The 16,227-nt window shown below is 41.0% G+C and overlaps 1 protein-coding gene across 1 annotated transcript in view; it reads left to right on the top strand.

Annotated features, from left to right (window-relative positions):
- PAQR3 (progestin and adipoQ receptor family member 3) overlaps nucleotides 1-16,201 on the top strand; it is a 65,935-nt gene extending 49,734 nt beyond the window's left edge. The window contains exon 8 of the mRNA XM_089675419.1: nucleotides 3,745-16,201. The gene's annotated coding sequence lies outside the window, so the exon portion shown is untranslated. The remainder of the gene's footprint in view (nucleotides 1-3,744) is intronic.
- Nucleotides 16,202-16,227: the final 26 nt, after the last annotated feature.

Genomic DNA, 16,227 nt, shown 5'->3' with positions numbered 1-16,227 from the left:
AATGTCGACGGATAGTTCGCGCTGACACTGATGCTCCCTGAGCCTGCAGGACAGCTTGAATGTCTTTGGAACATGTTTGGGGCTGCTTATCCACCATCCGGACTATTCTGCGTTGCAATCTTTCATCAATTTTCCTCATCCGTCCACGACCAGGGAGATTAGCTACAGTGCCATGGGTTGCAAACTTCTTGATAATGTTGCGCACTGTGGACAAAGGCAAATCTAGTTCTCTGGAGATGGACTTGTAACCTTGAGATTGTTGATATTTTGCCACAATTTTGGTTCTCAGGTCCTCAGACAGTTCTCGTCTCCTCTTTCTGTTGTCCATGCTTAGTGTGGCACAGACAGACACACAATGCAAAGGTTAAGTGAACGTCTCTCCTTTTTATCTGCTTTCAGGTGTGATTTCTATATTGCCCACACCTGTTACTTGCCCCAGGTGAGTTTACAGGAGCATCACATGCTTGTAACATTCTTATTTATCCGCAGTTGTGAAAGGGTGCCAATACTTTTGTCCAGCCCATTTTTGGAGGTTTGTGTGACATTATGTCGAATTTGCTTTCTTTCCTCCCTTTTTTTGTTTTGTCCCAATACACACAAAGGGAATAAACGTGTATAGCAAAACATGTGTTAATGCAATACGTTTCGTGAGAAATACATGATTTCCTGGAGAAATATCAAGGGTGCCAACAATTTCGGCCATGACTGTATATATATATATCATCCCATTGTGGTCGTATGGGTACAGGTAAGAATGGTGAAATCATCTGGCACATGGTCAGCATACAAGGCAACTCCAATCTCACTCACAGGACCCTCTCAGCATCCAGGGACAATTCCAGAGAAACCTCAGACCACTGGATAAAATCCTCAGAGAAGTAAGGATCTCTCTACCTTGGAGGCTCGTTAATATCAAGCCAAAAACAGTGAGGTGCTAACAGTGTAGTATTTTTACTGGAAATGGGGAATACAATGTAGTAGCAGAACGAAAAAGCAATCAGCACTCACTTAGGGAATACAGTGGGGATCGAAAGTTTGGGCACCCCAGCTAAAAATTTGTATTAATGTGCATAAAGAAGCCAAGGAAAGATGGAAACATCTCCAAAAGGCATCAAATTACAGATTAGACATTCTTATAATATGTCAACAAAAGTTAGATTTTATTTCCATCATTTACACTTTCAAAATAACATAAAACAAAAAAATGGCGTCTGCAAAAGTTTGGGCACCCTGCAGAGTTAATATCTTGTACTGCCCCCTTTGGCAAGTATCACAGCTTGTAAACGCTTTTTGTAGCCAGCCAAGAGTCTTTCAATTCTTGTTTGAGGTATCTTTGCCCATTTTTCCTTACAAAAGTCTTCCAGTTCGTTGAGATTTCTGGGCTGTCTGTCACGCACTGCTCTTTTAAGGTCTATCCATAGATTTTCAATTATGTTGAGGTCAGGAGATTGTGAAGGCCATGGCAAAACCTTCAGTTTACGCCTCTTGATGTAATCCCCCGTAGATTTCGAGGTGTGTTTAGGATCATTATCCATTTGTAGAAGCCATCCTCTCTTTAACTTCAGCTTTTTCACAGATGGCATCAAGTTACCATCCAAAATTTGCTGACATTTTATTGAATCCATTTTTCCTTCTACTCATGAGATGTTCCCTGTGCCACTGGCTGCAACACAACCCCAAAGCATGATTGATCCAACCCCATGCTTAACAGTTGGACAGAGGTTCTTTTCAATAAATTCTGTGCCCCTTCTTCTCCAAATGTACCTTTGCTCATTCCGGCCAAAAAGTTAAATTTTAACCTCATCGGTCCACAGAACTTGTTTCCAAAATGCATCAGGCTTGTCTATATATTCATTTGCAAAGTTCAAACGATGATTTTTGTGGTGAGGACATAGAAGAGGTTTTCTTCAGATGACTCTTCCATGAAGACCATATTTGTACAAGTATCTCTTTATAGTGGAATAGTGTACCACAACTCCAGTGTCTGCCAGATCTTTCTGGAGGGATTGTGCAGTCAAACGTGGGTTTTAAATTGTTTTTCTCACAATCCTGCGAGCTGTTCTGTCTGATATTTTTCTTGGTCTTCCAGATCTTGCTTTAACTTCCACTGTTCCTGATGACTGCCATTTCTTAATTACATTCTGAACAGAGGATATTGACATCTGAAAACGCTTTGCTATCTTCTTATAGCCTTCTCCAGCTTTGTGAGCGTCAACTATTTTCAGTTTCAGTTTTCTAGACAACTGCTTAGAAGAACCCATGGTGCTGATTGTTGGGGCAAGGTCAGATGAGTCTGGGCATTTAAAACCTTTGAGATTGACATAACCTGGTCTTCCCAGACGATGATTGAGAACAATCCATGACACTGGCAGGTCTCAGCTTTGCAAAGGGGGCAGTGCATGCTATAAATTCTGCAGGGTGCCCAAACTTTTGCAGACACCATTTTTTTGTTTTCTGTTATTTTGAAAGTGTAAATGATGGAAATAAAATCTAACTTTTGTTGACATATTATAAGAATGTCTAATCTGTAATTTGATGCCTTTTGGAGATGTTTCCATCTTTCCTTGGCTTCTTTATGCACATTAATACAAATTTTTAGCTGGGGTGCCCAAACTTTCGATCCCCACTGTAGTTAAAATGGCCGACGGCCTTCCATGCGGCCGCCTGTGGCATGACGTCACTACGGCAGGCTCCTCTTTGACAGGTTTCGTGCTCGAGCACGTTATCAAAGGGATCTGTTTGAGATCCCTACGATAACGTGCTCAAGCACGAAACGTGTCAGAGAGGAGCCTGCCGTAGTGACGTGGCAGACGGCCGCATGGAACGCGTTTCGTGCTCGAGCACGTTATCGTAAGGATCTCGAATAGATCGTTCTGCTACTACATTTTAACTGGGGATGTGTTTCTGGTGGGTTCCCTGTGGTATTACTGATTTTAACACCACATTTGGTATCATGTTTTCAATTTGGGAGAGGAAGCAACTTACTTGCACCTTTCTTCCCCCCCCCCCCCCACTCACACACACACAGCCCCCCCCCTTTCCCCAATGGGATTACAAATAAGTGTTGCACGTGTTTCTCCTTTCTGCCATTCTCACCTGAGCATTGATGATGTCAAAGAGCTTTTACTTCATTAAGGATAAGTTCACCTTTTCGAAAAAAATATTAAATGCACATTTTTTTGCAGGTAAAAAATGTGCATTTATTATTTTTGTCTGCAGGAACCTGTAAAGCATTGCACTAGTGGATCAGCAGATCGCTTGTGCCATGCAGGTCTCCTGCAGATCTGTCAGTATATCTGCTTGCCCATATGGATAGAGGACAGTGAGTGAGTGACACAGCCGTTAAATTTGACAGCTAGCAAGGAAGGAGAAGATCCCCTGCTAGCTGTCAAAGCAGGGACCGAGGGGGGGGGGGGGAGCAGAGGCCGGTCTAATCACAACATGGGTGTAACGTTATGAAAGGTGAACTTATCCTTTAAGGCAGAAAGTTAGGTTAACTTTCCAAGTACAACCTAGACATTTATACACCATCACTGCATTTTTCCTTATAAAACAGAAATGATTTTCCATCTAAGCCTTACAAATGTAACATACATCCTGTTATAAATAGGCAGATTAATACAGCAATCACCTTTTTTTCACTGTAAAATAGATACTATAGAATGTGTTTTTGGCAAATGGTTTATTGATCTGCATCTTAAGGTAAAACATTGTAACTCTTCTCTCTTGATACATTTTTTCCAGCACCTTTGTCTTAGTGGGAACTGAATGCCTTCCTGTTGTTGAAGACATCTTAAGCTTGGAGGATGGTGTGATATTCCTTTTTTGGGTGATGGACACAGAAGACCTCCATCTAGATTGCTTTTAGTAGTTAGAGGGGATTTGAGACCACAAGGTACTGAAGAGCGTGCTGCAGATGTCAAACCTGTGCTGCCCCCAGTGGCTTACTCTTAAGAATGGTGACAATCTGTTGAGTAAGGAATTGCAGTTTAATGTTTCCACATACATGTTTTATGATACCACCCCATACTGATAAATTTCCTGCTAGGCAGCAAGTATTGACTAGCAGGAACAGTGCTGGCAAACATTCCATAATTTGACAATTACTTTCAAGTGCCAAAGATTTTTTTCTTTTTTTTTTGTACAGAACATACCCTTTCCAAATGGCAAATTAAGACTGTAGACCTAAATCAGTGTTTGTTCCATCGCTTTCATATTAGCCTATATATGCAAAATGTTTAAAGATCAGTATAAATCTTTTCTTGGCTGTCAGTTTCAAGATGTTTTGTGTTTTGGCTTTTTGCGAGTTCAACATATCCAGTAAAATAAGAGAGATCACCATAGGGTTCAGTGAGAGTGCATGGAAATCATTCAGCTAAAAAAGTATTTTAAAGAGCAAATATCATTTGCCCCTTCATTATGTTGGTTATTAAGGTGTATATAAACTTAAAAAAGCTAAAATCAAAATGTAATCTATTGCAGCTTACCAGTCCTTAGATGCAGTGACTGCATTAGTTTTTTTTTGTTTTTTTTTCCAGCCTATTTACTTTCTTTCCTTTCAGTCTAGCAGTCGCTCAACATTTTGCTTCTGCATGAGATCTCTGGGGCTCACAATACCTTTGGAGGTAGTCACATTTGCCCAGGTCCGTTTGAGACCACTACAACACAACATCTTGTCATTGTTAGACTAGTCAGTCCAGTCCTTGGACAGACAGATTTATCTGGTACTGAAGGCCAGGTTGCCACTCGTTTGGTTGTTCAGGAATCCCAGACAAAGACAACTGACAGACAGACTTCCTCAGCCAGCAGTACTGGGCCCCGGGAAATGGTCCCTACACCTGGAGGTGTTTGTATCACAGGTGGGGGATGTTGGGTGTGCACCTCCTGGCTTCCAGGTTCAAAACAAACTGAACAGGGTTGTTTCCAGGTACAGGGATCCTCTAGTGAAAGCAGTGGATGTTCTGGTGGCTGTGTAAGATCAGTACAGCCTGATCTACATCTTTCCTCTCTGATGCTCATTCCTCTTCTGTTTAGCAGGATCAAGATGAATGGCACTTTGACTTGATCAGACATCTAACAGACGCTCCATGGGCTCTTCCATATTATCCATATCATCTGTCTCAAGGAGGAGTTTGCCACCCTGCTTAATTGTCTGTAATAGCATGGTTGAAGCCTAGTTTTTGAGACATTTCTGAGAGAGGGATACCTATGATTCTAAAAGCTAGTAAGTCTACTTCCTGCAAGGTTTAAAACTGCACATTCAGGTTGTACTTTGCTTGATGCAAGGCAAGAAACTTTTCTCCCTGGAAATTCTCCATGGGATGAATCCTAGCCTTGATCAGCATTCCGCCGTTAGCACCATCAAGGGTAATGTTTGTGCCCTTGTGGTCTTTTTCCAGAGACCACTGGCTTCCCTTCTTCTTCAGTCAAGACCTTTGTACAGCTGGTTCTTATGTGACTGTGGGATCTGCATTTCATAAACCGCCTTTTGAATGCCATCAGGGATATTCCCCTTTTCCCTTTTACCTATGTGATCTGAGTGTCTGAGCTGGCTGGTGTTGAGGCACAGAACTTCCCTCTTAGAATAGCTTTGGCTTTTTTTACCTCAACCAGAACATTTATTATTCCATCCAGCTTTAGCTCATCAGAAGGAGAATTCTCTCCATTTCCTGGATTTTCTTAATACTGTGCAAGTTTATCTCACAGCCACTGCTTCTGTTAGAAAGATTGACTTTCTTTGTCATTCCTGATGATCCAAAGAGTAACCAGTTTCTCATTCAACCATTTCTCAATGGTTCAGAGAAATCATTCAAGCTTATGGACCGAACTCCAACCCTTAACACAATGTCTCCAGCTGGTTAGTGTGCATAACAGTACTAATTAACAGAGCCTTGTCGTTGTTTATATTCTTCTTAAAGGCTAAGTTCACTTTTTGTAAAAAAAAAAATAATACATGCACATGATTTTGCAGGTAAAAATATGTGCATTTATTTATTTATTTTTTTTTTACAACGAAGCCTGCAGTGTCATGTTCCTGCAGACACTCATTACAGTAGTCTGCCCTTACCTCCTGTACGGACAGACAGTTACTGAATTGCAGGAAGAATCGAACTACAGGGGCACTTACTAGCGCCCTTGAAGTTCATTGAGAACTATAGGTCTTCTGCTGCTGTAGTAGTCAGGATTTGTAGTTCATTCATTCATAGAACTCTGCAAATGGATGATTCTGCTGTGTTGGGGGAGCCCCACACTGCTGCTCTGTTTTGAAATTGTGACAGCGGATGTGGGGAGAGGATCCCCCGCCCAATATCACAACGGGGATCATAGGTTGCAAGGCTGCTACATTAGTAACATGTAAAATGTTGGTAAAGGTGAATTTATCCTTTAACTTTAGGGCTCTGTTATTTATGTAACACATTCTATGCTGGGTAAGGCTAGTAAGCCTGCACAGCAATAATAATTTAGGATTGAATATTCACATTCTTATATTAGCATTATGAGTAGTGCTTTTTAAAGTCATTGGACATGTACTTGACAAAAATATTTGGGAAAACTATCATATTAATTGTACAGCACCGTACACCGAATTGATTTTTGACCATGGGTTATTTTCATTCCATATACAGTACCTTCAGATGATTGAAAAATAGCAAAAGATTTGCTGGGACTATGTCCACTCCGTGAGGCTCCAGTCTTTTTGCCAGTGCCCATAGGTGTTGGACACTTTCTCCTGTTGGAGAAGATTTTTATGTTTTTCATTGGTTTTCCTTTCCTCCTTCAACTGATACTTCTATCGACATCTGATTGTTTATTGCCTTATAGCTCACTAGTAGTTTCCAGATTATTTACCCTCAGTGCATACCTTGGGGGACAGCATATCCCAGTGAGGCTGCACGTAGTGCAGTGAATTAGCTACAGGGTGCTAGACAGGTCCAGGGCCTTGGTCCATTCCTGTGGCACCCAGACCTTGAAGGCTCTGTGCTACACACTACATTATATTTTCCTTTATCCTATGAGAAACACCACAGTGCTAAGCACTCAAGCATTTTTTAAGGCACAAGTTATAGGGTAATCTACACTTTTATTCGGCCTTCTAGGTATTATAGCATTTACCTTTTTAAATTTGGCTGCCTGCTCTTCCATCTCACTACCAGAAACACTTTTCTGCCTTTCCTTTGCTTGACTGTATTCATGGGTTACAACCTGAATTGCTTGGCACACTTGTCCAGACTTGGACATCATAGCAGAGGCTGATGAAATTTCCACTTACAAAATGTTGTGACATTATTTTTCAGCTTCTTGCCATATGCTTGTTACAGTGGACTCATTGATTGAGGCAGTATTTACTAGTCTTGGCTAGACACTCCTAGTCCTGCATAGCCTCCACATATTCCAATAGAAACAAAAGAGAAGGCAATTCTTATAAAGCTTTTCCCTCCTTTTGATTAGGTTGATTGGGCTTTATATATTGATTGGCCCAACTTTAAGAGGTTATTTACTCCCCCTATTAATTGTTGCCTTGTACCCTGTGGAAGAAGAATTAATTCTTGCCCTAAATAATCAATCTACGGTTATCTTGGTATTCATTCCTTTAAGGATTCAGATGATAGGCTTTTGAAGAGTCTTTGGAAGTCACTATTTGCTCTGGCAGCTCCAACTGTGTTGCTGGCAATTTCCACTTTGTCTTTTCCCAAGACTTTGGCAAACTGGACTGGATAATGTGATAGTGAACTTTCTCTTGATATAGATATTCTTATTATTTCAGTAAAATGTCTTGGAGACTTTTTTTACTATTATGATCCTGAGCTTAATTCTTTGTACCATATACCCAAATTATGATGCTGACACTTCTCCTTTTCAGTTGATCACATATCTTCCTTGGGCTTCTCCCCAACCTCAAGGGTACCTAGGTATAATCCTGTCGTCATCTTTATTCATATTCTTCTTCAGCGTGACATTTTTTCTATGCTTGGTCTCATGTTCAGAAACATGCTTTCATTAGTACACTTGGCTGCCCTTCCATTAAAATTTCTCTTAGGCTATGTTCTGGTGTGGTCTTTCAAACAAAGATACTAAAATCGCCAAGGTCCTCTCTGAATGCAATAGTATAATATGGTAAGAAATAATGAAAACTTACCACAAGCTAATGTCTGCTGATTCACTCGAAATTCATTTGGTGTGATCCAAGTAACTCAACAAACCAGTGCATAAAGGCGGACTGTGAGGGACCCAGAAGGATAGTTACTAATAGAAACAAGCAGCTTAAAAAACAAAGGATTTTTTAAAAAAAATACAGCGTGTAAAAAAAGTATTGAACATGTCACCATTTTTCTTAGTAAATCTATTTCTAAAGGTGCTATTGACATGAAATGTTCACCACATGTCGGCAACAACCTGTGCACTCCATACATACAAAGAAACCAAAACAAGTTCAGAAATTAAGTTGTGTAGTAAAATGGAATGACACAGGGAAAAAGTATTGAAAACATGAAGAAAGGGAAGTGCACAAAGGCATGGAAAGCCAAGACACCAGCTGAAATCTGTTAGTAATTGGAAAGCAATCCTGCCCCTTGTCAGTGCAAATTAATATCAGCTGGTTCAGTCTCAACCGATGACTTATAAAAAGGTGTCTCATTACCAAGGTATCACATCTCATGATAGGTAAAAACAAAGAGCTCTCCCAAGACCTTTGCAACCTTATTGTTGCAAAACATACTGATGGCATTGGTTACAGAAGGATTCCTAAACTTCTGAATGTTCCAGTGAGCACTGTTGGGGCCATAATCTGAAAGTGTAAAGAACATAATTTCACCATAAACCATCCACAACCAGGTGCTCCTTGTAAGACGAGTAAAAAGAATTATCAGAAGAGTTGTCCAAGAGCCAAGGACCACTTGTGGAATGCTTCAGAAAGAACTACAATTAGCAGGTACAATTGTTTTAAAGAAATCAATAAGTAATGCACTTGACTGCCATGTCCTATATGCACACTCACCACACAAGACTCCATTGCTGAAGGAAAGGCATGTTGAAGCTCTTTTAAAGTTTGCTGCACAACATTTAGACAAGCCTGTGAAATAGTGGGAGAATATAGTCTGGTCAGATGAGAACAAAATTGAACTCTTTGGATGAAATAATACACACCATGTTTGGAGGTCAAATGGCACTGCACATCACCCAAAAAACACCATACCAACCGTGAAGTTTGGAGGTGGGAAAATCATGGTTTGGGGCTGTTTTTCAGCATACGATACTGGCAAACTTGATGTCATTGAAGGAAGGATGAATGGAAAAATGTACCAAGACTTTCTTGATACAAATCTGCTGCCACCTACCAGGGTGATGAAGTTGAAATGAGGGTGGACATTTCAGCAAGACAATGATTACCAACACAAAGCCAAGGAAACTCTCAATTGGTTTCAAAGAAAGAAAATAAAGCTGATAAAATGGGCCAGCCAACCACTTGATTTGAATCCAATAGAAAATCTATGGAAAGAACGAAAGATCAGAGTTCATAGAAGAGGCCCATGGAACCTTCAAGATTTGAAGACTGTGTGGAAGAATGGGCCAAAATCACACCTGAGCATTGCATTTGATTAGTTTCTCCATAAAGGAGGTGTCTTGATGCTGTCATTACCAGCAACAGATTTTGTACAAAGGATTAAACAAATTTCAATTAGCATGTTCAATACTTTTCCCGTGTCATTCAATTTTATTACACATAACTGAACTCATTTGTTTTGATTTCTTTGTATGTATGGATTTCATGGGTTGTTACTGACAAGTGGTGAAAATTTCATATCAATAGCACCGTTAGAAATATATTTACTAAGAAAAATGGTCATGTGTGCAATACTTATTTTACCCGCTGTAGGAGCACCTCCATGGGGGTCCTATGGGCCCCCGAGTCTCCACCTGGGCCTCTGGGAGACTAAGATTGTTTTTAGGTCATCTCTTTACCTCAGCCATGCAGCTGTTTGAGATACATAGATGATGTGCTCATGGTCTGGAATGGCAATGAGAAGGAGCTTTGTTCTTTTCTGGCAGACCTCAATACAAATGAGTGCAACATTAGTCTGACCTATAATTTTGATCCTATGACTATTTTGCCCCTAATTTTGCAGATTTCTATCTTTGGTGCAAGGTTTGTTACTCAGACTTTTTGTAATCAAACAGCAGCTAATATGCTGCTCCAGGCGAGCAGTCACCATCCAGGATCTTTAATTAGGGGCATCTCGGTGGGCCGGTTGCTGTGGGTATGCAGAAACTGTACCTGGGAGGACGACTTTGGTTTTGATGCTGATGAGATGTATACCAGGTTTAGAGAATGCGGGTATCCCTATAAAGTGCTTAGAAGGCCCAAAAGGAAAGCTTGGGCAAGCAAAAGAGTTGTTTGATTAACCCATCTCCTCTGAGTGAGAATCCTGATGACAAAATGGCCCCCGTGAGGATCATCACGAAATCTAGCTCACAATGGGGACAGGTTAAATAAGTTCTCAGTAAACATTGGTACGTCCTCACAAAATCTCTTGCACTTTCTGAAATTGTAGGCCCACGTCCCCTGATGGTGGCACGCACAGCACACAATCTGTGATTCTCTGGTGCTCTCAGTGTTCCACAAAAAAACCTGCAGGTAACTGGTTGACTAATCTACCAATGTTAAAAGGAATGTATTCCTGCGGGCACTGCCAGATCTGTAAATATAATGATAGGACAGATATGTTCGCTAGTGTGGACCAGTTGAAAAGATATAAGATTAGAGGATTCATGAACTGTTCCACCAGCCATTTGATCTACGTGCTCGAATGCCCATGTGGCAGATATATTGGCAAGACCAAGCGGCAACTTCAGATCTGCATTGACAGACACATCCATAGAATTAGAAAGAAAAATGAGCACCCTCTGGCAGTGCACTTCCCAGAGTTCCATGATGGTAAACCGGATGGACTGGGTGTAAAAGGGATGTACATGCTCAATCTACCACAACGTACAGGAGATTTTAAGGGCTTTTTCACATGGATGTTCCGATCGGGTCTGCCTGCCCGTTTTTCAGGCGGACCCGATACCTCCATTCTCCTCTATGGAGCGGCGGGTGTAAACGGACATGTGTCCGCTTACACCTGCCGACATTCGATCTGCCAAAAAGGGACGGATGCGGATCCAATTCCCCTGCCGTCTGTCGGATCGGATTAAAACGGACATGCGGTTCGTTTTCATCCAACTGCCCATTGAGGAGAGTGAGCTGCTCTGTGTCTGGTCTGCAGCAGTGGAGCAGACACAGCTGTCATCCGCTTGCTCAGCGGGAATCAGCGGAAAGATCCCCCGCTGAGCAAGCGGATCTGCTGAACAGGTGCGCTCAGTGTGAAAGGACCCTTACATGGTCCTGTTGCAGTGACGAGAGCAAATGTTGATCTTCATGTTGGGTACACTTGTTCCACATGGACACTAGAACTCTCCTCACTAAATGGGGAGTTTAACTTCACAATCTAGAACCTCTTTTACTCCTATTAGCATACCACATATATTCCTGGCTTACAACCCCCAGACTCTGCCCTGAGCTCTGATATGCCCTTCCCTCCCTGTATCAGGGTTGCAGATCACCAAATAGCCAATTGTCCAACTTGAGAAGCAATCCTGCTCTCACTTTCTCAGAAAACCTGGCCTCTTCTACCAGTTAACTTCCTTCACCAGCTTAGTACTGGTAAAGGATGAATTGCCTCTGTTCTCAGTGTTCCCTCTATGCATTTAATTCTTTATCCACGTGTGATTTGTTGATGCCCCAGCAGTTACCTGTCTCTCTCACCAAAACAACTTAATTTATGACTGCTCGACAGACACACGTCCAAACACCTATCCCTTGATACAATGCAGGCCTTGGTTTAACCTTGTATATCCTCTTTGTAACACTTTGACTTTTGCGCTTCATGTGCGAGCATTTTGCAAGAAGTTGCTTTTATATCTATGCGTGCTGCAACCTTCTGTGTCCCTCTGGGACCTTCATTAGGTGCTGTTGCCTACACAGAGCCCTCCCCTGTTGTTCAAGAATGTTACAATCTTAAAAAAAAAAAAAGGTCCTCTACAAGATCCGAGCCTTCTTCTCTCCATTGCCCCTGGCAGCTGTAGTTCTGCCTTGACTCACTCTATTTTCTTCTTGGCTGCTCCACCGTTTTCCTTCTCAATATGAGGACAAAGTATCTTGAAAGCCAGTCATTCTTGCATCCATGGCACTCTTTTTATTGCATTTTTGAAGAATCTCATTCTTGCTGAAATAATGTTAAATAGTCTACAGTTCTCCTTATGGGTAGGGTCATGAATGTCATTTTTGGCTATGTACTGTACTTTCATTTGGAAATTGGCTCTTCTGTTTGCTTACAGGGCAGTCCCCCATTTTCTACCTGGATAAGTGGTTATTTTGCCTTTTATTATATGACTTCTGCCCTTAAGGAACGAGTATAGGATTTTTCCATTCTCTTTCACGTGGCTGGTGGCCATTGTGCCTTTTATTTTTTCTAGGGCTTGTGACCTCAGGGAGTGAGTACCCCTTTCCCTACCTGAGACTAAAGATGCTGGGGTCCTTTTTAAACCGCATAAGTTGCAGTGCTACCATCTGCCACTCTGTTGATGTTGTCAAAATCATTTTGACTGTTTGAGCCTATGCTGATGTGTGCTGCAAGGTGCTTTTAGGCTAGGTTCACATCTATTCAGGTTGTGGTTGATGCGTTTTACTGGTGCATTTTGTGGTGCCTTTCGCAGCACGTGTTTTTGATGCATTTTATGGGGGTTTTTTTGGCTAATAGGAAAGTATGACAGTTCTGTTCATGTGGTGCGACTTTACACACTCTGGCAATCATGTAGCATTAAAGTTGCACTGGAACCTTTATGTGTAGAAAGTAAAAATTTTTTGGCTAATAGGAAAGTATCATTTCTCTTCTGGTAGTGCGACTTTACACTCTCTGGCAATCAAACAGCATCAAAGTAGCGCAAGAGCCTTTGTGTCCATTTTTTTTTTTTTTGGCTAATAGGACAGTATGACAGTTCTATTCTTGTAGTGCGACTTTACACTCACCGGCACACAAGAAGCATCAAATCTGCACTACATGAACAGAACTGTCATACATTCCTATTAGCAAAAACGCAAATCGCATAAAAAATGCAACACTTGCACTTTTGGTGCAACACACAAAATGCAGTCTGCTGGGGGAAAAACCCCTGCCTGGCTCAAGAAGCACAGATGTGGCCTAGATCCATAGGAAACCATGTTAAATGGACTGTAGTGTGTTTCTGCAAAACGCGCTAAAAAAAAAGCATAGGTGGGAACCAAGGCTTACTGTCAACAGTCTGTTTGACCCTTCTTGTTTTTCTGCTAGTCTTGCTGCTGTTTATTCGCTAGGCCTGTCTTGGCTTTTTTTTTCCAACCCCTTGGATTATTGCATGGGGTTGTCCCATGGCCTAAGAATCAATTCCTGTGTGCTGTACTGTATGATTTAAGATAATGGGAATTTTTGATGAACCTATAAATTTCATATATTGGTGTACAGTACGGGACACAGGTCCCTCCCCTCATTTCTCTATGAGCCCCTTGTTGCTTGTTAAAATAAAAAACTTGAGCCTTGCGGAGTGGGCAGGGTTATATGAATAAACTGTAGGGTGGTCAGCAAAGCGTTTACAATGGTCCAGTCTGCTGAGGGTTTAGGCATGTAACCCATGGTTTAAGAATCAATTTCTGAGTCCTGTCCTTCAAGATGTGGAACTTGACAGGTATTGTAATTCAAAATTCCCATTTTCCTTCTTTGCTGGTAACAGTATTGTTGTCCATGACACAGTTTGTCTACAGATGAAGCATGTTTATATGGCAGAACTAATATTTCTCGGAAATTTAGGGTTTTTCCTCAAACTAGTTGCGTAATCCGCTCAAGTTACATACATCTTCTAAATATCAGTTTTGAGCGGAGGTATGATGTACCTGTAAAGACACTTGTCAGACTCTGTAATTAAATTTTAGGAAATATAACAAGTAAAAACATAGCATCCTGCCAGAATGTAAATGTGACTGTGACTGATAGAATGAAACATGGTCAGTGTTGCGTGAAGCATCTTTGTTACTAGGAGTACAGTATATGTAGATACTTTATTGCTGCAGCCCTACTATACATGTCATTGAGGTCTGATCACACTCACATCCTGTACAGAGAGAGAAGCCCCTGTATTTGTCCATGAACTATACAGAGGGATGACAGAAATGTTTATCCAGTATATAACTTTAGACAAAAGCCTCATATTGAGGGAAGCAGTGCCTAAGAACAGGGGTTTCCAAACTCCAGCTGTTGAAGTACTACAAGTTCCATCATACCTCTGGTAGTCTTGCCTGCGGCTGTCAGAGTCTTGCAAGGCCTCATGGGATTTGTAGTTCCTCAACACCTGGAAGACCATAGTTTGGAGACCCCTGCCTAAGAAGATAACAAATGGGGAAAACTGCTTATTCCCATGGGCAGGAAATGAGCTTGGCTTATATAGGGAAACTGTGACTTTGACTCGTTACACTGTGAAATGGCTTAAGAAGAGGTGTTTGTAATCAAGACTGAGGAGTAAGGTATATAATACACAATGCACTATTTAAAATTAGATTTTGCTTGAAGTTGGGTTATAAAGACACAATGTTTTTCAGTTTTCTTCCATAAAAAATAGGGATTAATCACAATGTAAAAACAGTACCTGTATTATCTGCTTCATAATAACTACGGTTTAAAAAGAAAGGTTGGGCAATTTGAAAACTGTATAACACCCCTGCCACATCAATCCCAACTTTGAAATCATGCAACTTCACTGTAAATCGCACAATTTCAAAGTTGGATGACATGCTGATTTGAGGTTCGATTTGCAAGACATTGACACAGATGTCTGCAAATCGCACCAAAAGTAGTGCATGTACTACTTAAAAAAAAAATCTGTGCAGCTCCGACCAAGCAGGAACTGCACCAATGTGACCGCTGTAATTGCAGACAATAGGGTGTGACTTGCCATGCGCTTTGTAAGTCGTATGGCATGCCAAGTCATACCAGTGTGACCAGGGGCTAAGGTTTTACCTTAACGAATGCTGTGCATTAAGGTAAAAAAAAACAAACAAAAACCTTCTATACACTAAATACTTATCTGAGCCCAATCTCAATCCAGCACTATGTCTGAGAGCAGTGGCTCTCTCCTCTCTCGACATAGCGGGGCCATGGGCCCCTGCTGCTGTCAGTCACAGCCAGTGAGGAGGGAGCAGAGCTGAGCTGCACTGCACCAACTACTAATAGCTAATGAAATAACTTAGATGAAGGAAAACCTACAGAAGGAAATTTTTCATGACGCCTAAAGCTGATGTCCAGGTTTACTTTCACTTTAAATAGTTTGTGTGGGCCAAGCTGGCCCAATTGAAGCATTTCCTTCATTAACTTGTGTATCCTCTCTATAAACTAAATGTAGCCTCAGTTACAAACAGTATACAGCTTCTTATAAATGGCTGTTAAGATGAGATTGTGACGTCATCAGCTCACCTCTACAACTCTGCCAATCAGAAGAAGCTTTTTAATTCATTGACAGAATACAAAGCTGCCTATGACTAGCCAAGTGTCATTCAGCTTGATGCTGTTTTGTTGTGGGTATGAGAAAGTTCTTGTCTCACAGCTGACACACAGTACTGTATACTATTTGTAGCTGAGGCTACATACAGAGGATACACATGTTAACGAAGAAAATCCTTCATTTGGGCCAGCTTGGCCCTCACAAACTAAAGTGAAAGTAAACCTGAACATCAGCTTTAAAGATAGGGTGGTATGTCAAGGAGCAGTTTTGTATTCACAGCAGACTAAAATACTCTGGTATTATGGTAGGATTAGCGCTCAAGCAGGGCTGACTTACATTACTGCCCTGTGGTTTTTATAATCCAGCAATCAATCATCTCAAGACAGATTTGAAATGTGACTTAAGTGTTCATTTGTTTACATGCAAGCTGGATGTATGCACAATACTGTTTTTTTTATTGAGGTTTGAAAATGCTTATTCTAACTTTTGTTTGGTAATTTATTAATCCCAATGTAGGAAGCACTGTATTCTAACATTGTAAATAATTATCAATGTAATATTTTATAGAATGTAACTTAAATGTATTTATAAATTTGTGTGAGCAAATATTGTGTAATTAAAGTATTTATGAATTAAACCAATGCATACATATTTTTTCGCTTT

This window comes from Staurois parvus, unplaced genomic scaffold (genome assembly GCF_062004578.1).
Source record: "Staurois parvus isolate SC_StPar_1 unplaced genomic scaffold, SC_StPar_1.0 ptg000013l, whole genome shotgun sequence".
Classification (NCBI taxonomy): Eukaryota; Metazoa; Chordata; class Amphibia; order Anura; family Ranidae; genus Staurois; species Staurois parvus.
This window is presented reverse-complemented; position numbering and strand designations above follow the sequence as displayed.